At 44.0% G+C, this 22145-nt stretch overlaps 1 protein-coding gene across 3 annotated transcripts in view; it reads right to left on the bottom strand.

The window, feature by feature from the left end:
- wscd2 (WSC domain containing 2) overlaps window positions 1-22145 on the bottom strand; it is a 105663-nt gene that overhangs the window by 63082 nt on the left and 20436 nt on the right. Inside the window, exon 1 of one of the 3 annotated variants that reach the window (XM_046350881.1) lies at window positions 19394-19677. The exons of the other annotated variants lie outside the window; for them this stretch is intronic. The gene's annotated coding sequence lies outside the window, so the exon portion shown is untranslated. Of the gene's footprint in view, window positions 1-19393; window positions 19678-22145 lie in introns of those variants that run through there. 3 annotated transcript variants of the gene reach the window in all.

Genomic DNA, 22145 nt, shown 5'->3' with positions numbered 1-22145 from the left:
CCCCTTTACTCAGGGGCCCCTCATTCCTCTCTCCTCTCCCGATATATTTACCCTGCTAGCTGCCAGTATGCATCAGTCATGGCTCTCAAACCAAATCACACTAAAGACCTCAACCCTCCCCCAGTGATAACAATGACCATGTTTACTTTAGAACCTAGTGCAGTGATTGCACGTCCCCTGCCTCCCACTCTCATAGTGGATCACTTTGGGTGCATGGCTGATGGGGGCCTGCTTCATAGTAATGCTAGCACAGACACCTGTGGAAATCATGTTCTAAAGAGTACTGCACTGATTGAGTGTTAAAACAACCCTTTTTTTAAAGCTACCATTTTTTGGTCAATGCATTGGATTTAATTTGGGATTGTTAAAGCATCGTCATTTGGTGAGCAGAAGATCATAAAAGTACCATCGAAGGAGGAGTAAACGCTTATATATACTCACTCAGCAAAAAAATGTCCTCTCACTGCCAACTGCGTTAATCTTCAGCAAACTTAACATGTGTAAATATTTGTATGAACATAACAAGATTCAACAACTGAGACATAAACTGATCAAGTTCCACAGACTTGTGACTAACAGAAATGGAATAATGTGTCCCTGAACAAAGGGGGGTGGGTCAAAATAAAAAGTTACAGTATCTGGTGTGGCCACCAGCTGCATTAAGTACTGCAGTGCATCTCCTCCTCATGGACTGCACCAGATTTTCCAGTTCTTGCTGTGAGATGTTACCCCACTCTTCCACCAAGGCACCTGCAAGTTCCCGGACATTTCTCGGGAGAATGGCCCTAGCCCTCACCCTCCGATCCAACAGGTCCCAAACGTGCTCAATGGGATTGAGATCTGGGCTCTTTGCTGGCCATGGCAGAACACTGACATTCCTGCCTTGCAGAATATCATGCACAGAACGAGCAGTATGACTGGTGGCATTGTCATGCTGGAGGGTCATGTCAGGATGAGCCTGCAGGAAGGGTACCACATGAGGGAGGAGGATGGTTTCCCTGTAACGCACAGCATTGAGATTGCCTGCAATGACAACAAGCTCAGTCCGATGACGCTGTGACACACCGCCCCAGACCATGATGGACCCTCCACCTCCAAATCGATCCCGCTCCAGAACACAGGCCTCGGTGTAACACTCATTCCTTCAACGAAAAACGAGAATCCAACCATCACCCCATGTGAGATAAAACCGTGACTCGTCAGTGAAGAGCACTTTTGCCAGTCCTGTCTGGTCCAGCAACGATGGGTTTGTGCCCATAGGCAACGATGTTTCCGGTGATGTCTGGTGAGGACCTGCCTTAGAACAGGCCTACAAGCCCTCAGTTCAGCCTCTCTCAGCCAATTGCGGACAGTCTGAGCACTGATGGAGGGATTTTGCGTTCCTGGTGTAACTCAGGCAGTTGTTGTTCCCATCCTGTACCTGTCCCGCAGGTGTGATGTCTGGATGTACCGATCCTGTGCAGGGGTTGTTACACGTGGTCTTGGGCATCTCACAATACGGACATTGCATTTTATTGCCCTGGCCACATCTACAGTCCTCATGCCTCCTTGCGGCATGCCTAAGGCACGTTCACGCAGATGAGCAGGGACCGTCGGCATCTTTCTTTGGTGTTTTTCAGAGTCAGTAGAGGCCTCTTTAGTGTCCTAAGTTTTCATAACTGTGACCTTAATTGCCTACCGTCGTAAGCTGTTCGTGTCTAAACGACTGTTTCACAGGTGTAAGTTCATTAGTTGTTTATGGTTCATTAAACAAGCATGGGAAACAGTGTTTAAACCCTTTACAATGAAGATCTGTGAAGTTATTTTGATTTTTTACGAATTTTCTTTGAAAGACAGGGTCCTGAAAAAGGGACGTTTCTTTTTTTGCTGAGTTTATATATATATATAAAAAATGAAATAAAACACCTAAACCAAGCACTTCGTTAATCTGTTGATACAGTATCCCAAGACAATGCTTTAACTGAGGTTTGAACATGAAGACCCATTCGAGGCTTAGTTCCTCAGTGACACAGCTCTTTCTACATATTACCACAAATGGTGCCGTTTCAGTGTTACTGGAGCCTTGAAAACTGCTGTGCCCAGGATGTCCCTGCAATATAAGTATTGAGTGTCATGTTTTGTCTTATATTGTCTTGTCATTTTGCTTTCCCTTCTGTTCGTTTTCCCCCTGCTGGTCTTATTAGGTTCGTTCCCTTTTTTCTCTCTCCCTCCCTCTCTCTCTTCTCTCTATCGTTCCGTCCCTGCTCCCAGCTGTTCCTATTCCCCTACTCAATCATCTAATCTTTTCACACCTGTTCCGTATCTTGCCCTCTGATTAGAGTCCCTATTTCTCCCCTTGTCTTCCGTTTCTGTCCTGTCGGATCCTTGTATATTGTTCGCCGTGCTGTGTCTTTGTCTCGCCCTGTCGTGTCTTGTTTCCCTCAGATGCTGCGTGTGAGCAGGTGTCTGAGTCTGCTACGGTCGGTGCCTTCCCGAGGCAACCTACAGTTTATGGTCGAGTCTCCAGTCTGTCCTTGTCACTACGAGTGGAATTAGTTCTTTATGTTTTGTTTTCTGCTCTGATTTGTCTAGGAGTATTGCCTATTTCCTTTACTGGAATAAAGACTCTGTTTTCGCCAAGTCGCTTTTGGGTCCTCATTCACCTGCATAACATTGAGGGGCAGTGGGGCCAGAGCACGGGAGCCGCTCTGTTTGCTCTGTGTCTCTGGCAGTGGTGCAGTGGTATCCAGCCACACAGTTTCACATCTTCGTGCCAACCATTTTAATTAGACCCCATGTTTGATCCTAGCGTGTGCCGCCCGGCCTCAGTGATTGGCTCAATTCCAAATACAATTAATTAATGGTAGCCACTCAAAGGCTGTGGAAGCTCATCAGTGAGGCTGTGTGGGAGAATCCCCAGACATTTCCTGTGTCGTTCGATGGTCCTCTGAAGCAAACAAAAAGAGATTGACACCACTAGTGCTCCTTTATTATCTATCCGTCTCTCATAAAGTAGCACAAGGAAATATGTTGTCCCTGGCAACTGGTGAAACACTGTTTACTAAGGTTAGTGACATGACAGAAGTTGTACAGATGTGTCGCACACCAGCTGTATTTGGGTACAGTGTCTAACACTAGCTGTAGTAGGGTACAGTCTAACACTAGCTGTAGTAGGGTACAGTTTAACACTAGCTGTAGTAGGGTACAGTCTAACACTAGCTGTAGTAGGGTACAGTCTAACACTAGCTGTAGTAGTGTACAGTCTAACACTAGCTGTAGTAGGGTACAGTGTCTAACACTAGCTGTAGTAGGGTACAGTCTAACACTAGCTGTAGTAGGGTACAGTGTCTAACACTAGCTGTAGTAGGGTACAGTCTAACACTAGCTGTAGTAGGGTACAGTGTCTAACACTAGCTGTAGTAGGGTACAGTCTAACACTAGCTGTAGTAGGGTACAGTGTCTAACACTAGCTGTAGTAGAGTACAGTCTAACACTAGCTGTAGTAGGGTACAGTGTCTAACACTAGCTGTAGTAGGGTACAGTCTAACACTAGCTGTAGTAGGGTACAGTGTCTAACACTAGCTGTAGTAGGGTACAGTGTCTAACACTAGCTGTAGTAGGGTACAGTGTCTAACACAAACTGTAGTAGGGTACAGTCTAACACTAGCTGTAGTAGGGTACAGTCTAACACTAGCTGTAGTAGGGTACAGTGTCTAACACTAGCTGTAGTAGGGTACAGTCTAACACTAGCTGAAGTAGGGTACCGTGTCTAACACTAGCTGTAGTAGGGTACAGCGTCTAACACTAGCTGTAGTAGGGTACAGTGTCTATCATTAACTGTAGTAGGGTACAGTCTAACACTAGCTGAAGTAGGGTACCGTGTCTAACACTAGCTGTAGTAGGGTACAGCGTCTAATACTAGCTGTAGTAGGGTACAGTGTCTAACACTAGCTGTAGTAGGGTACAGTCTAACACTAGCTGTAGTAGGGTACAGTGTCTAACACTAGCTGTAGTAGGGTACAGTCTAACACTAGCTGTAGTAGGGTACAGTGTCTAACACTAGCTGTAGTAGGGTACAGTCTAACACAAGCTGTAGTAGGGTACAGTCTAACACTAGCTGTAGTAGGGTACAGTGTCTAACACTAGCTGTAGTAGGGTACAGTCTAACACTAGCTGTAGTAGGGTACAGTGTCTAACACTAGCTGTAGTAGGGTACAGTGTCTAACACTAGCTGTAGTAGGGTACAGTGTCTAACACTAGCTGTAGTAGGGTACAGTGTCTAACACTAGCTGTAGTAGGGTACAGTGTATATCACTGGCTGTAGTAGCGTACAGTCTAACACTAGCTGTAGTAGGGTACAGTGTCGAACACTAGCTGTAGTAGGGTACAGTGTCTAACACTCGCTGTAGTAGGGTACAGTGTCTATCACTGGCTGTAGTAGCGTACAGTCTAACACTAGCTGTAGTAGGGTACAGTGTCTAACACTAGCTGTAGTAGGGTACAGTCTAACACTAGCTGTAGTAGGGTACAGTGTCGAACACTAGCTGTAGTAGGGTATAGTGTCTAACACTAGCTGTATTTGGGTACAGTGTCTAACACTAGCTGTAGTAGGGTACAGTCTAACACTAGCTGTAGTAGGGTACAGTCTAACACTAGCTGTAGTAGGGTACAGTCTAACACTAGCTGTAGTAGGGTACAGTCTAACACTAGCTGTAGTAGGGTACAGTCTAACACTAGCTGTAGTAGGGTACAGTGTCTAACACTAGCTGTAGTAGGGTACAGTGTCTAACACTAGCTGTAGTAGGGTACAGTCTAACACTAGCTGTAGTAGGGTACAGTGTCTAACACTAGCTGTAGTAGGGTACAGTCTAACACTAGCTGTAGAAGGGTACAGTGTCTAACACTAGCTGTAGTAGGGTACAGTCTAACACTAGCTGTAGTAGGGTACAGTGTCTAACACTAGCTGTAGTAGAGTACAGTCTAACACTAGCTGTAGTAGGGTACAGTGTCTAACACTAGCTGTAGTAGGGTACAGTCTAACACTAGCTGTAGTAGGGTACAGTGTCTAACACTAGCTGTAGTAGGGTACAGTCTAACACTAGCTGAAGTAGGGTACAGTGTCTAACACTAGCTGTAGTAGGGTACAGTGTCTAACACAAACTGTAGTAGGGTACAGTCTAACACTAGCTGTAGTAGGGTACAGTCTAACACTAGCTGTAGTAGGGTACAGTGTCTAACACTAGCTGTAGTAGGGTACAGTCTAACACTAGCTGTAGTAGGGTACAGTGTCTAACACTAGCTGTAGTAGGGTACAGTCTAACACTAGCTGTAGTAGGGTACAGTGTCTAACACTAGCTGTAGTAGGGTACAGTCTAACACTAGCTGAAGTAGGGTACCGTGTCTAACACTAGCTGTAGTAGGGTACAGCGTCTAACACTAGCTGTAGTAGGGTACAGTGTCTATCATTAACTGTAGTAGGGTACAGTCTAACACTAGCTGAAGTAGGGTACCGTGTCTAACACTAGCTGTAGTAGGGTACAGCGTCTAATACTAGCTGTAGTAGGGTACAGTGTCTAACACTAGCTGTAGTAGGGTACAGTCTAACACTAGCTGTAGTAGGGTACAGTGTCTAACACTAGCTGTAGTAGGGTACAGTCTAACACTAGCTGTAGTAGGGTACAGTGTCTAACACTAGCTGTAGTAGGGTACAGTCTAACACTAGCTGTAGTAGGGTACAGTATAACACTAGCTGTAGTAGGGTACAGTGTCTAACACTAGCTGTAGTAGGGTACAGTCTAACACTAGCTGTAGTAGGGTACAGTGTCTAACACTAGCTGTAGTAGGGTACAGTGTCTAACACTAGCTGTAGTAGGGTACAGTGTCTAACACTAGCTGTAGTAGGGTACAGTGTCTAACACTAGCTGTAGTAGGGTACAGTGTCTATCACTAGCTGTAGTAGGGTACAGTCTAACACTAGCTGTAGTAGGGTACAGTGTCTAACACTAGCTGTAGTAGGGTACAGTGTCTAACACTAGCTGTAGTAGGGTACAGTGTCTATCACTGGCTGTAGTAGGGTACAGTCTAACACTAGCTGTAGTAGGGTACAGTGTCTAACACTAGCTGTAGTAGGGTACAGTCTAACACTAGCTGTAGTAGGGTACAGTGTCTAACACTAGCTGTAGTAGGGTACAGTGTCTAACACTAGCTGTATTTGGGTACAGTGTCTAACACTAGCTGTAGTAGGGTACAGTCTAACACTAGCTGTAGTAGGGTACAGTCTAACACTAGCTGTAGTAGGGTACAGTCTAACACTAGCTGTAGTAGGGTACAGTCTAACACTAGCTGTAGTAGGGTACAGTCTAACACTAGCTGTAGTAGGGTACAGTGTCTAACACTAGCTGTAGTAGGGTACAGTCTAACACTAGCTGAAGTAGGGTACAGTGTCTAACACTAGCTGTAGTAGGGTACAGTGTCTAACACAAACTGTAGTAGGGTACAGTCTAACACTAGCTGTAGTAGGGTACAGTCTAACACTAGCTGTAGTAGGGTACAGTGTCTAACACTAGCTGTAGTAGGGTACAGTCTAACACTAGCTGTAGTAGGGTACAGTGTCTAACACTAGCTGTAGTAGGGTACAGTCTAACACTAGCTGTAGTAGGGTACAGTGTCTAACACTAGCTGTAGTAGGGTACAGTCTAACACTAGCTGAAGTAGGGTACCGTGTCTAACACTAGCTGTAGTAGGGTACAGCGTCTAACACTAGCTGTAGTAGGGTACAGTGTCTATCATTAACTGTAGTAGGGTACAGTCTAACACTAGCTGAGTAGGGTACCGTGTCTAACACTAGCTGTAGTAGGGTACAGCGTCTAATACTAGCTGTAGTAGGGTACAGTGTCTAACACTAGCTGTAGTAGGGTACAGTCTAACACTAGCTGTAGTAGGGTACAGTGTCTAACACTAGCTGTAGTAGGGTACAGTCTAACACTAGCTGTAGTAGGGTACAGTGTCTAACACTAGCTGTAGTAGGGTACAGTCTAACACTAGCTGTAGTAGGGTACAGTATAACACTAGCTGTAGTAGGGTACAGTGTCTAACACTAGCTGTAGTAGGGTACAGTCTAACACTAGCTGTAGTAGGGTACAGTGTCTAACACTAGCTGTAGTAGGGTACAGTGTCTAACACTAGCTGTAGTAGGGTACAGTGTCTAACACTAGCTGTAGTAGGGTACAGTCTAACACTAGCTGTAGTAGGGTACAGTGTCTAACACTAGCTGTAGTAGGGTACAGTGTCTAACACTAGCTGTAGTAGGGTACAGTGTCTAACACTAGCTGTAGTAGGGTACAGTGTCTAACACTAGCTGTAGTAGGGTACAGTGTCTATCACTGGCTGTAGTAGCGTACAGTCTAACACTAGCTGTAGTAGGGTACAGTGTCGAACACTAGCTGTAGTAGGGTACAGTGTCTAACACTCGCTGTAGTAGGGTACAGTGTCTATCACTGGCTGTAGTAGCGTACAGTCTAACACTAGCTGTAGTAGGGTACAGTGTCGAACACTAGCTGTAGTAGGGTATAGTGTCTAACACTAGCTGTAGTTGGGTACAGTGTCTAACACTAGCTGTAGTAGGGTACAGTCTAACACTAGCTGTAGTAGGGTACAGTCTAACACTAGCTGTAGTAGGGTACAGTCTAACACTAGCTGTAGTAGGGTACAGTCTAACACTAGCTGTAGTAGGGTACAGTCTAACACTAGCTGTAGTAGGGTACAGTGTCTAACACTAGCTGTAGTAGGGTACAGTGTCTAACACTAGCTGTAGTAGGGTACAGTCTAACACTAGCTGTAGTAGGGTACAGTGTCTAACACTAGCTGTAGTAGGGTACAGTCTAACACTAGCTGTAGTAGGGTACAGTGTCTAACACTAGCTGTAGTAGGGTACAGTCTAACACTAGCTGTAGTAGGGTACAGTGTCTAACACTAGCTGTAGTAGGGTACAGTCTAACACTAGCTGTAGTAGGGTACAGTATAACACTAGCTGTAGTAGGGTACAGTGTCTAACACTAGCTGTAGTAGGGTACAGTCTAACACTAGCTGTAGTAGGGTACAGTGTCTAACACTAGCTGTAGTAGGGTACAGTGTCTAACACTAGCTGTAGTAGGGTACAGTGTCTAACACTAGCTGTAGTAGGGTACAGTCTAACACTAGCTGTAGTAGGGTACAGTGTCTAACACTAGCTGTAGTAGGGTACAGTGTCTAACACTAGCTGTAGTAGGGTACAGTGTCTAACACTAGCTGTAGTAGGGTACAGTGTCTAACACTAGCTGTAGTAGGGTACAGTCTAACACTAGCTGTAGTAGGGTACAGTGTCTAACACTAGCTGTAGTAGGGTACAGTCTAACACTAGCTGTAGTAGGGTACAGTATAACACTAGCTGTAGTAGGGTACAGTGTCTAACACTAGCTGTAGTAGGGTACAGTCTAACACTAGCTGTAGTAGGGTACAGTGTCTAACACTAGCTGTAGTAGGGTACAGTGTCTAACACTAGCTGTAGTAGGGTACAGTGTCTAACACTAGCTGTAGTAGGGTACAGTCTAACACTAGCTGTAGTAGGGTACAGTGTCTAACACTAGCTGTAGTAGGGTACAGTGTCTAACACTAGCTGTAGTAGGGTACAGTGTCTAACACTAGCTGTAGTAGGGTACAGTGTCTAACACTAGCTGTAGTAGGGTACAGTGTCTATCACTGGCTGTAGTAGGGTACAGTCTAACACTAGCTGTAGTAGGGTACAGTGTCTAACACTAGCTGTAGTAGGGTACAGTGTCTAACACTAGCTGTAGTAGGGTACAGTGTCTATCACTGGCTGTAGTAGGGTACAGTCTAACACTAGCTGTAGTAGGGTACAGTGTCTAACACTAGCTGTAGTAGGGTACAGTGTCTAACACTAGCTGTATTTGGGTACAGTGTCTAACACTAGCTGTAGTAGGGTACAGTCTAACACTAGCTGTAGTAGGGTACAGTCTAACACTAGCTGTAGTAGGGTACAGTCTAACACTAGCTGTAGTAGGGTACAGTCTAACACTAGCTGTAGTAGGGTACAGTCTAACACTAGCTGTAGTAGGGTACAGTGTCTAACACTAGCTGTAGTAGGGTACAGTGTCTAACACTAGCTGTAGTAGGGTACAGTCTAACACTAGCTGTAGTAGGGTACAGTGTCTAACACTAGCTGTAGTAGGGTACAGTCTAACACTAGCTGTAGTAGGGTACAGTGTCTAACACTAGCTGTAGTAGGGTACAGTCTAACACTAGCTGTAGTAGGGTACAGTGTCTAACACTAGCTGTAGTAGGGTACAGTCTAACACTAGCTGTAGTAGGGTACAGTATAACACTAGCTGTAGTAGGGTACAGTGTCTAACACTAGCTGTAGTAGGGTACAGTCTAACACTAGCTGTAGTAGGGTACAGTGTCTAACACTAGCTGTAGTAGGGTACAGTGTCTAACACTAGCTGTAGTAGGGTACAGTGTCTAACACTAGCTGTAGTAGGGTACAGTCTAACACTAGCTGTAGTAGGGTACAGTGTCTAACACTAGCTGTAGTAGGGTACAGTGTCTAACACTAGCTGTAGTAGGGTACAGTGTCTAACACTAGCTGTAGTAGGGTACAGTGTCTAACACTAGCTGTAGTAGGGTACAGTGTCTAACACTAGCTGTAGTAGGGTACAGTGTCTAACACTAGCTGTAGTAGGGTACAGTGTCTAACACTAGCTGTAGTAGGGTACAGTGTCTAACACTAGCTGTAGTAGGGTACAGTGTCTAACACTAGCTGTAGTAGGGTACAGTGTCTAACACTAGCTGTAGTAGGGTACAGTGTCTAACACTAGCTGTAGTAGGGTACAGTCTAACACTAGCTGTAGTAGGGTACAGTGTCTAACACTAGCTGTAGTAGGGTACAGTGTCTAACACTAGCTGTAGTAGGGTACAGTGTCTAACACTAGCTGTAGTAGGGTACAGTCTAACACTAGCTGTAGTAGGGTACAGTGTCTAACACTAGCTGTAGTAGGGTACAGTCTAACACTAGCTGTAGTAGGGTACAGTATAACACTAGCTGTAGTAGGGTACAGTGTCTAACACTAGCTGTAGTAGGGTACAGTGTCTAACACTAGCTGTAGTAGGGTACAGTCTAACACTAGCTGTAGTAGGGTACAGTGTCTAACACTAGCTGTAGTAGGGTACAGTCTAACACTAGCTGTAGTAGGGTACAGTGTCTAACACTAGCTGTAGTAGGGTACAGTCTAACACTAGCTGTAGTAGGGTACAGTGTCTAACACTAGCTGTAGTAGGGTACAGTCTAACACTAGCTGTAGTAGGGTACAGTGTCTAACACTAGCTGTAGTAGGGTACAGTCTAACACTAGCTGTAGTAGGGTACAGTGTCTAACACTAGCTGTAGTAGGGTACAGTCTAACACTAGCTGAAGTAGGGTACAGTGTCTAACACTAGCTGTAGTAGGGTACAGTGTCTAACACTAACTGTAGTAGGGTACAGTCTAACACTAGCTGTAGTAGGGTACAGTCTAACACTAGCTGTAGTAGGGTACAGTGTCTAACACTAGCTGTAGTAGGGTACAGTCTAACACTAGCTGTAGTAGGGTACAGTGTCTAACACTAGCTGTAGTAGGGTACAGTCTAACACTAGCTGTAGTAGGGTACAGTGTCTAACACTAGCTGTAGTAGGGTACAGTCTAACACTAGCTGAAGTAGGGTACAGTGTCTAACACTAGCTGTAGTAGGGTACAGTGTCTAACACTAGCTGTAGTAGGGTACAGTGTCTATCATTAACTGTAGTAGGGTACAGTCTAACACTAGCTGAAGTAGGGTACAGTGTCTAACACTAGCTGTAGTAGGGTACAGCGTCTAATACTAGCTGTAGTAGGGTACAGTGTCTAACACTAGCTGTAGTAGGGTACAGTCTAACACTAGCTGTAGTAGGGTACAGTGTCTAACACTAGCTGTAGTAGGGTACAGTCTAACACTAGCTGTAGTAGGGTACAGTGTCTAACACTAGCTGTAGTAGGGTACAGTCTAACACTAGCTGTAGTAGGGTACAGTGTCTAACACTAGCTGTAGTAGGGTACAGTGTCTAACACTAGCTGTAGTAGGGTACAGTGTCTAACACTAGCTGTAGTAGGGTACAGTGTCTAACACTAGCTGTAGTAGGGTACAGTGTCTAACACTAGCTGTAGTAGGGTACAGTGTCTAACACTAGCTGTAGTAGGGTACAGTCTAACACTAGCTGTAGTAGGGTACAGTGTCTAACACTAGCTGTAGTAGGGTACAGTGTCTAACACTAGCTGTAGTAGGGTACAGTGTCTAACACTAGCTGTAGTAGGGTACAGTGTCTAACACTAGCTGTAGTAGGGTACAGTGTCTATCACTGGCTGTAGTAGCGTACAGTCTAACACTAGCTGTAGTAGGGTACAGTGTCGAACACTAGCTGTAGTAGGGTACAGTGTCTAACACTCGCTGTAGTAGGGTACAGTGTCTATCACTGGCTGTAGTAGCGTACAGTCTAACACTAGCTGTAGTAGGGTACAGTGTCGAACACTAGCTGTAGTAGGGTATAGTGTCTAACACTAGCTGTATTTGGGTACAGTGTCTAACACTAGCTGTAGTAGGGTACAGTCTAACACTAGCTGTAGTAGGGTACAGTCTAACACTAGCTGTAGTAGGGTACAGTCTAACACTAGCTGTAGTAGGGTACAGTCTAACACTAGCTGTAGTAGGGTACAGTCTAACACTAGCTGTAGTAGGGTACAGTGTCTAACACTAGCTGTAGTAGGGTACAGTGTCTAACACTAGCTGTAGTAGGGTACAGTCTAACACTAGCTGTAGTAGGGTACAGTGTCTAACACTAGCTGTAGTAGGGTACAGTCTAACACTAGCTGTAGTAGGGTACAGTGTCTAACACTAGCTGTAGTAGGGTACAGTCTAACACTAGCTGTAGTAGGGTACAGTGTCTAACACTAGCTGTAGTAGGGTACAGTGTCTAACACTAGCTGTAGTAGGGTACAGTCTAACACTAGCTGTAGTAGGGTACAGTGTCTAACACTAGCTGTAGTAGGGTACAGTGTCTAACACTAGCTGTAGTAGGGTACAGTGTCTAACACTAGCTGTAGTAGGGTACAGTGTCTATCACTGGCTGTAGTAGCGTACAGTCTAACACTAGCTGTAGTAGGGTACAGTGTCGAACACTAGCTGTAGTAGGGTACAGTGTCTAACACTAGCTGTAGTAGGGTACAGTGTCTATCACTGCTGTAGTAGCGTACAGTCTAACACTAGCTGTAGTAGGGTACAGTGTCTAACACTAGCTGTAGTAGGGTATAGTGTCTAATACTAGCTGTAGTAGGGTACAGTGTCTAACACTAGCTGTAGTAGGGTACAGTCTAACACTAGCTGTAGTAGGGTACAGTCTAACACTAGCTGTAGTAGGGTACAGTCTAACACTAGCTGTAGTAGGGTACAGTCTAACACTAGCTGTAGTAGGGTACAGTCTAACACTAGCTGTAGTAGGGTACAGTGTCTAACACTAGCTGTAGTAGGGTACAGTGTCTAACACTAGCTGTAGTAGGGTACAGTCTAACACTAGCTGTAGTAGGGTACAGTGTCTAACACTAGCTGTAGTAGGGTACAGTCTAACACTAGCTGTAGTAGGGTACAGTGTCTAACACTAGCTGTAGTAGGGTACAGTCTAACACTAGCTGTAGTAGGGTACAGTGTCTAACACTAGCTGTAGTAGAGTACAGTCTAACACTAGCTGTAGTAGGGTACAGTGTCTAACACTAGCTGTAGTAGGGTACAGTCTAACACTAGCTGTAGTAGGGTACAGTGTCTAACACTAGCTGTAGTAGGGTACAGTGTCTAACACTAGCTGTAGTAGGGTACAGTGTCTAACACTAGCTGTAGTAGGGTACAGTGTCTAACACTAGCTGTAGTAGGGTACAGTGTCTAACACTAGCTGTAGTAGCGTACAGTCTAACACTAGCTGTAGTAGGGTACAGTGTCTAACACTAGCTGTAGTAGGGTAAAGTGTCTATCACTGGCTGTAGTAGGGTAAAGTGTCTATCACTGGCTGTAGTAGGGTACAGTGTCTATCACTGGATGTAGTAGGGTACAGTCTAACACAAGCTGTAGTAGGGTACAGTCTAACACTAGCTGTAGTAGGGTACAGTCTAACACTAGCTGTAGTAGGGTACAGTGTCTAACACTAGCTGTAGTAGCGTACAGTCTAACACTAGCTGTAGTAGGGTACAGTGTCTAACACTAGCTGTAGTAGGGTACAGTGTCTAACACTAGCTGTAGTAGGGTACAGTGTCTAACACTAGCTGTAGTAGGGTACAGTGTCTAACACTAGCTGTAGTAGGGTACAGTCTAACACTAGCTGTAGTAGGGTACAGTGTCTAACACTAGCTGTAGTAGGGTACAGTCTAACACTAGCTGTAGTAGGGTACAGTGTCTAACACTAGCTGTAGTAGGGTACAGTGTCTAACACTAGCTGTAGTAGGGTACAGTGTCTAACACTAGCTGTAGTAGGGTACAGTGTCTAACACTAGCTGTAGTAGGGTACAGTCTAACACTAGCTGAAGTAGGGTACCGTGTCTAACACTAGCTGTAGTAGGGTACAGCGTCTAATACTAGCTGTAGTAGGGTACAGTGTCTAACACTAGCTGTAGTAGGGTACAGTCTAACACTAGCTGTAGTAGGGTACAGTCTAACACTAGCTGTAGTAGGGTACAGTGTCTAACACTAGCTGTAGTAGGGTACAGTCTAACACTAGCTGTAGTAGGGTACAGTGTCTAACACTAGCTGTAGTAGGGTACAGTCTAACACTAGCTGTAGTAGGGTACAGTGTCTAACACTAGCTGTAGTAGGGTACAGTGTCTAACACTAGCTGTAGTAGGGTACAGTGTCTAACACTAGCTGTAGTAGGGTACAGTGTCTAACACTAGCTGTAGTAGGGTACAGTCTAACACTAGCTGTAGTAGGGTACAGTGTCTAACACTAGCTGTAGTAGGGTACAGTCTAACACTAGCTGTAGTAGGGTACAGTGTCTAACACTAGCTGTAGTAGAGTACAGTCTAACACTAGCTGTAGTAGGGTACAGTGTCTAACACTAGCTGTAGTAGGGTACAGTGTCTAACACTAGCTGTAGTAGGGTACAGTGTCTAACACTAGCTGTAGTAGAGTACAGTCTAACACTAGCTGAAGTAGGGTACAGTGTCTAACACTAGCTGTAGTAGGGTACAGTGTCTAACACAAACTGTAGTAGGGTACAGTCTAACACTAGCTGTAGTAGGGTACAGTCTAACACTAGCTGTAGTAGGGTACAGTGTCTAACACTAGCTGTAGTAGGGTACAGTGTCTAACACTAGCTGTAGTAGGGTACAGTGTCTAACACTAGCTGTAGTAGGGTACAGTCTAACACTAGCTGTAGTAGGGTACAGTGTCTAACACTAGCTGTAGTAGGGTACAGTCTAACACTAGCTGAAGTAGGGTACCGTGTCTAACACTAGCTGTAGTAGGGTACAGCGTCTAACACTAGCTGTAGTAGGGTACAGTGTCTATCATTAACTGTAGTAGGGTACAGTCTAACACTAGCTGAAGTAGGGTACCGTGTCTAACACTAGCTGTAGTAGGGTACAGCGTCTAATACTAGCTGTAGTAGGGTACAGTGTCTAACACTAGCTGTAGTAGGGTACAGTCTAACACTAGCTGTAGTAGGGTACAGTCTAACACTAGCTGTAGTAGGGTACAGTGTCTAACACTAGCTGTAGTAGGGTACAGTCTAACACTAGCTGTAGTAGGGTACAGTGTCTAACACTAGCTGTAGTAGGGTACAGTCTAACACTAGCTGTAGTAGGGTACAGTCTAACACTAGCTGTAGTAGGGTACAGTGTCTAACACTTGCTGTAGTAGGGTACAGTCTAACACTAGCTGTAGTAGGGTACAGTGTCTAACACTAGCTGTAGTAGGGTACAGTGTCTAACACTAGCTGTAGTAGGGTACAGTGTCTAACACTAGCTGTAGTAGGGTACAGTGTCTAACAATAGCTGTAGTAGGGTACAGTGTCTAACACTAGCTGTAGTAGGGTACAGTGTCTATCACTGGCTGTAGTAGCGTACAGTCTAACACTAGCTGTAGTAGGGTACAGTGTCGAACACTAGCTGTAGTAGGGTACAGTGTCTAACACTAGCTGTAGTAGGGTACAGTGTCTAACACTAGCTGTAGTAGGGTACAGTGTCTAACACTAGCTGTAGTAGCGTACAGTCTAACACTAGCTGTAGTAGGGTACAGTGTCTAACACTAGCTGTAGTAGGGTACAGTGTCTAACATTAGCTGTAGTAGGGTACAGTGTCTAACACTAGCTGTAGTAGGGTACAGTGTCTAACACTAGCTGTAGTAGGGTACAGTGTCTAACACTAGCTGTAGTAGGGTACAGTCTAACACTAGCTGTAGTAGGGTACAGTGTCTAACACTAGCTGTAGTAGGGTACAGTGTCTAACATTAGCTGTAGTAGGGTACAGTGTCTAACACTAGCTGTAGTAGGGTACAGTGTCTAACACTAGCTGTAGTAGGGTACAGTGTCTAACACTAGCTGTAGTAGGGTACAGTCTAACACTAGCTGTAGTAGGGTACAGTGTCTAACACTAGCTGTAGTAGGGTACAGTGTCTAACACTAGCTGTAGTAGGGTACAGTGTCTAACACTAGCTGTAGTAGGGTACAGTGTCTAACACTAGCTGTAGTAGGGTACAGTGTCTAACATTAGCTGTAGTAGGGTACAGTGTCTAACACTAGCTGTAGTAGGGTACAGTGTCTAACATTAGCTGTAGTAGGGTACAGTGTCTAACACTAGCTGTAGTAGGGTACAGTGTCTAACACTAGCTGTAGTAGGGTACAGTGTCTAACACTAGCTGTAGTAGGGTACAGTGTCTAACACTAGCTGTAGTAGGGTACCGTGTCTAACACTAGCTGTAGTAGGGTACAGTGTCTAACACTAGCTGTAGTAGGGTACAGTGTCTAACACTCGCTGTAGTAGGGTACAGTGTCTATCACTGGCTGTAGTAGCGTACAGTCTAACACTAGCTGTAGTAGGGTACAGTGTCTAACACTAGCTGTAGTAGGGTACAGTGTCTAACACTAGCTGTAGTAGGGTACAGTGTCTATCACTGGCTGTAGTAGCGTACAGTCTAACACTAGCTGTAGTAGGGTACAGTGTCGAACACTAGCTGTAGTAGGGTACAGTGTCTAACACTAGCTGTAGTAGGGTACAGTCTAACACTATCTGTAGTAGGGTACAGTGTCTAACACTAGCTGTAGTAGGGTACAGTGTCTAACACTAGCTGTAGTAGGGTACAGTGTCTAACACTAGCTGTAGTAGCGTACAGTCTAACACTAGCTGTAGTAGGGTACAGTGTTTAACACTAGCTGTAGTAGGGTACAGTGTCTAACACTAGCTGTAGTAGGGTACAGTGTCTAACATTAGCTGTAGTAGGGTACAGTGTCTAACACTAGCTGTAGTAGGGTACAGTGTCTAACACTAGCTGTAGTAGGGTACAGTGTCTAACACTAGCTGTAGTAGGGTACAGTGTCTAACACTAGCTGTAGTAGGGTACAGTGTCTAACACTAGCTGTAGTAGGGTACAGTGTCTAACACTAGCTGTAGTAGGGTACAGTGTCTAACACTAGCTGTAGTAGGGTACAGTGTCTAACACTAGCTGTAGTAGGGTACAGTGTCTAACACTAGCTGTAGTAGGGTACAGTGTCTAACACTAGCTGTAGTAGGGTACAGTGTCTAACACTAGCTGTAGTAGCGTACAGTCTAACACTAGCTGTAGTAGGGTACAGTGTCTAACACTAGCTGTAGTAGGGTACAGTCTAACACTAGCTGTAGTAGGGTAAAGTGTCTATCACTGGCTGTAGTAGGGTACAGTGTCTATCACTGGATGTAGTAGGGTACAGTCTAACACAAGCTGTAGTAGGGTACAGTCTAACACTAGCTGTAGTAGGGTACAGTCTAACACTAGCTGTAGTAGGGTACAGTGTCTAACACTAGCTGTAGTAGCGTACAGTCTAACACTAGCTGTAGTAGGGTACAGTGTCTAACACTAGCTGTAGTAGGGTACAGTGTCTAACACTAGCTGTAGTAGGGTACAGTGTCTAACACTAGCTGTAGTAGGGTACAGTGTCTAACACTAGCTGTAGTAGGGTACAGTCTAACACTAGCTGTAGTAGGGTACAGTGTCTAACACTAGCTGTAGTAGGGTACAGTCTAACACTAGCTGTAGTAGGGTACAGTCTAACACAAGCTGTAGTAGGGTACAGTCTAACACTAGCTGTAGTAGGGTACAGTCTAACACTAGCTGTAGTAGGGTACAGTGTCTAACACTAGCTGTAGTAGCGTACAGTCTAACACTAGCTGTAGTAGGGTACAGTGTATAACACTAGCTGTAGTAGGGTACAGTGTCTAACACTAGCTGTAGTAGGGCACAGTGTCTAACACTAGCTGTAGTAGGGTACAGTGTCTAACACTAGCTGTAGTAGGGTACAGTGTCTAACACTAGCTGTAGTAGCGTACAGTCTAACACTAGCTGTAGTAGGGTACAGTGTATAACACTAGCTGTAGTAGGGTACTGTGTCTAACACTAGCTGTAGTAGGGCACAGTGTCTAACACTAGCTGTAGTAGGGTACAGTGTCTAACACTAGCTGTAGTAGGGTACAGTGTCTAACACTAGCTGTAGTAGGGTACAGTCTCTAACACTAGCTGTAGTAGGGTACAGTCTCTAACACTAGCTGTAGTAGGGTACAGTGTCTAACACTAGCTGTAGTAGGGTACAGTGTCTAACACTAGCTGTAGTAGGGTACAGTCTCTAACACTAGCTGTAGTAGGGTACAGTCTAACACTAGCTGTAGTAGGGTACAGTGTCTAACACTAGCTGTAGTAGGGTACAGTCTAACACTAGCTGTAGTAGGGTACAGTGTCTAACACTAGCTGTAGTAGGGTACAGTGTCTAACACTAGCTGTATTTGTGTCTCACAAACTATCCAGAGGCAGTGCTGCAATTACCACAAGACAGTGAACAGCAGCCAGACAGTAGATATATTGAACACCAGTCATAGTTTGAATACCTACATCTCTTCAGATGAGCTATAATTGTCAACATCTGTCTATGGGAGAGAGATACAGTATATAGCCTATAGATATTGGGTGGAAGATACAGTGCTGTTCTGACTGGGAAAGTATTCAACACATCTCTTGGTGAGGTTTGCAAAGAAATGTTATTTACTGCTACCAAGGGAAGGAGGAAAACAAAAATAGACATGTTAGACGGGTGAAAAATGACAGATGTGCATTACGCAAAATCACATTTCGAACGTTTGTAAACAAGTGAATTCTTACACAGTTGCACGCATTGAAGTGGCAGATCCCAATAATTCCCCTGTATTTGGCACAAAAAGGATGGGGTTTTAGGTCAGCCATATAAAGATTAGAAATTAAGCTTATGGGTGGCAGGGAAAGGCTCATTGTAATCCTTAAAATACTCAATGGACCATTAAGCTCATTGGTGTCCTTTTTACAGTGAAAGAGAAGAGGTAAATAAAAGACCCCCAAAATAATGTAATTCTATACTGTAGCAACTGGCCCTGTACAGTAGCCTTAGCTGAGTGTGGTGTAATGGAGTCACTACATTGGTGATGAGAACCATTTTCTGAACATATGGTGCCATGGAAACTACAGAGTACAAAGAAATGGGCAGAAAGGGATAATAGCTTTCCTTTGATTATGGAAAGTGCCCAAGAGCAGTGAGGTGCAATTAAGCAAATCAAAATTGGACTGTACAGGTTCCACCTAGCATTTCCACAAAAGCTGAATCAGCTTTCTTTTTGTTCCACAGGACAATAGGCTGTGAAACAGAATCTATCCATGAAGCTTTCCGCTTTAGAGGGAGAGGGAGGGAAGGAAGAAAGGAGTGAGAGAGAGAGAGAAATAGGGAGCGAGTGTGAGTGAGAAAGGGACAGAGAGAATGAATAAAACAGTGCAGCAGCCCCTTCACCTTTACAGGTTGAGAGGAACCAAAACCAGAGAAGGAGCCATTGATGGGCCCAACAGAGGAGGTTCTGTCATCCTGTCCTCCTTACCCATGTGTCACCCATACCTCAGATTCCTTAACTCCTCTGAGCCTCTGGCCCCCCACGCAGTCTCTCCACCCAGCCCACCCAGCACTCTGTCCGGTAGCCATAGACAGACATTTGAAAAACAATTGAGTGAATTGGCCCTCTGATGGCTCCCTAAAATAAGTAATTATGTGCAATACTGCTGAATGGGGAAGCTCTGTCAATGGGAGATCAAATGATGTCTTCCACTCACCAGCATGAACAAAGCGATCATTCAGGGCCCACAGAATATCTGTATTTCTGCTCTGGCTGGAAATGCTGCTCCTTGGTTCCAGCGGTCCCACTCGCAGGATCCCGTGGCTTTAATTACGAAATAAATCTCATAGCTACGGCGCTGATCCAATGAATGTGTTTATTTTCTAACCCAACGGCATGGAATTATTACATTGTCTTAACCTGTATATTTTCAACCTAGCCAGAGAGGGGGAGGCAACTCCCACTCTCTCCCAGCTCCTACATTACACCATATCTCACATCAGTCTTCCTGCCCTTTGACTCAGATCTGAATCTATTCCAGGAAAAGATTAGCATCTCAGCAAAGCGTGCACGCCTGAAACAGGACACCGCAGACTGGCTCCTTTTCACCAGCAAGGCAGGCAGACACAGAGAGCGAGAGAGAGAGAGGGAGAGAGAGAGAGAGAGAGAGAGAGAGAGAGAGAGAGAGAGAGAGAGAGAGAGAGAGAGAGAGAGAGAGAGAGAGAGAGAGAGAGAGAGAGACATGTTGTTGTGGAATAAATACTAAATTACCATCACTTCCTTGATAGCAGATTCACTTATTGTGAGAGGCTCATTACTCAACATGTTCCATACTATCTGATACAGCTTTGTACATACTATACCCAAAATCATACTATCTGATACAGCTTTGTACATACTATACCTAAACCCATACTATCTGATACAGCTTTGTACATACTGTACCCAAAACCATACTATCTGATACAGCTTTGTACATACTATACCCAAACCCATACTATCTGATACAGCTTTGTACATACTATACCCAAACCCATACTATCTGATACAGCTTTGTACATACTATACCCAAACCCATACTATCTGATACAGCTTTGTACATACTATACCCAAACCCATACTATCTGATACAGCTTTGTACATACTACTATCTGATACCAAACCCAAAACCATACTATCTGATACAGCTTTGTACATACTGTACCCAAAATCATACTATCTGATACAGCTTTGTACATACTATACCTAAACCCATACTATCTGATACAGCTTTGTACATACTGTACCCAAAACCATACTATTTGATACAGCTTTGTACATACTATACCCAAAACCCATACTATCTGATACAGCTTTGTACATACTATACCTAAACCCATACTATCTGATACAGCTTTGTACATACTGTACCCAAAACCATACTATTTGATACAGCTTTGTACATACTATACCCAAAACCCATACTATCTGATACAGCTTTGTACATACTATACCCAAACCCATACTATCTGATACAGCTTTGTACATACTATACCCAAAACCATACTATCTGATACAGCTTTGTACATACTGTACCCAAAACCATACTAGCTGATACAGCTTTGTACATACTATACCCAAACCCATACTATCTGATACATCTTTGTACATACTGTACCCAAAACCATACTATCTGATACAGCTTTGTACATACTGTACCCAAAACCATACTATCTGATACAGCTTGTACATACTATACCCAAAACCATACTATCTGATACAGCTTTGTACATACTGTACCCAAAACCATACTATCTAATACAGCATTGTACATACTGTACCCAAAACCATACTATCTAATACAGCTTTGTACATACTGTACCCAAAACCATACTATCTAATACAGCATTGTGCATACTGTACCCAAAACCATACTATCTAATACATCTTTGTACATACTGTACCCAAAACCATACTATCTGATACAGCTTTGTACATACTGTACCCAAAACCATACTATCTGATACAGCTTTGTACATACTGTACCCAAACCCATACTATCTGATACAGCTTTGTACATACTGTACCCAAAACCATACTATCTGATACAGCTTTGTACATACTGTACCCAAAACCATACTATCTGATACAGCTTGTACATACTATACCCAAAACCATACTATCTGATACAGCTTTGTACATACTGTACCCAAAACCATACTATCTAATACAGCATTGTACATACTGTACCCAAAACCATACTATCTAATACAGCTTTGTACATACTGTACCCAAAACCATACTATCTAATACAGCATTGTGCATACTGTACCCAAAACCATACTATCTAATACATCTTTGTACATACTGTACCCAAAACCATACTATCTAATACATCTTTGTACATACTGTACCCAAAACCATACTATCTGATACAGCTTTGTACATACTGTACCCAAAACCATACTATCTGATACAGCTTTGTACATACTGTACCCAAAACCATACTATCTGATACAGCTTGTACATACTATACCCAAGACCATACTATCTGATACAGCTTTGTACATACTGTACCCAAAACCATACTATCTAATACAGCATTGTACATACTGTACCCAAAACCATACTATCTAATACAGCTTTGTACATACTGTACCCAAAGCCATACTATCTAATACAGCATTGTGCATACTGTACCCAAAACCATACTATCTAATACATCTTTGTACATACTGTACCCAAAACCATACTATCTAATACATCTTTGTACATACTGTACCCAAAACCAAATCACTTGTGGCCTGATCATAGATTTCAAATACACTGAGAACAGAACCTGTAACTAATGCTGTAAATTTTGTTACTAATCCAACATCCTGGCTAGTCATTACTCCACACCACCATTCACCCCAGCCTTACATTCACTCTACTTAGCAAGCTAATCAGACGGCAACAAACACATTGATCCAATCAGAGCCTGCTGCTAT

Source organism: Oncorhynchus gorbuscha, linkage group LG05 (genome assembly GCF_021184085.1).
Source record: "Oncorhynchus gorbuscha isolate QuinsamMale2020 ecotype Even-year linkage group LG05, OgorEven_v1.0, whole genome shotgun sequence".
Taxonomy (NCBI): Eukaryota; Metazoa; Chordata; class Actinopteri; order Salmoniformes; family Salmonidae; genus Oncorhynchus; species Oncorhynchus gorbuscha.
The sequence above is the reverse complement of the archived record's forward strand: the minus strand, read 5'-3'. Positions and strand labels throughout refer to the sequence as shown.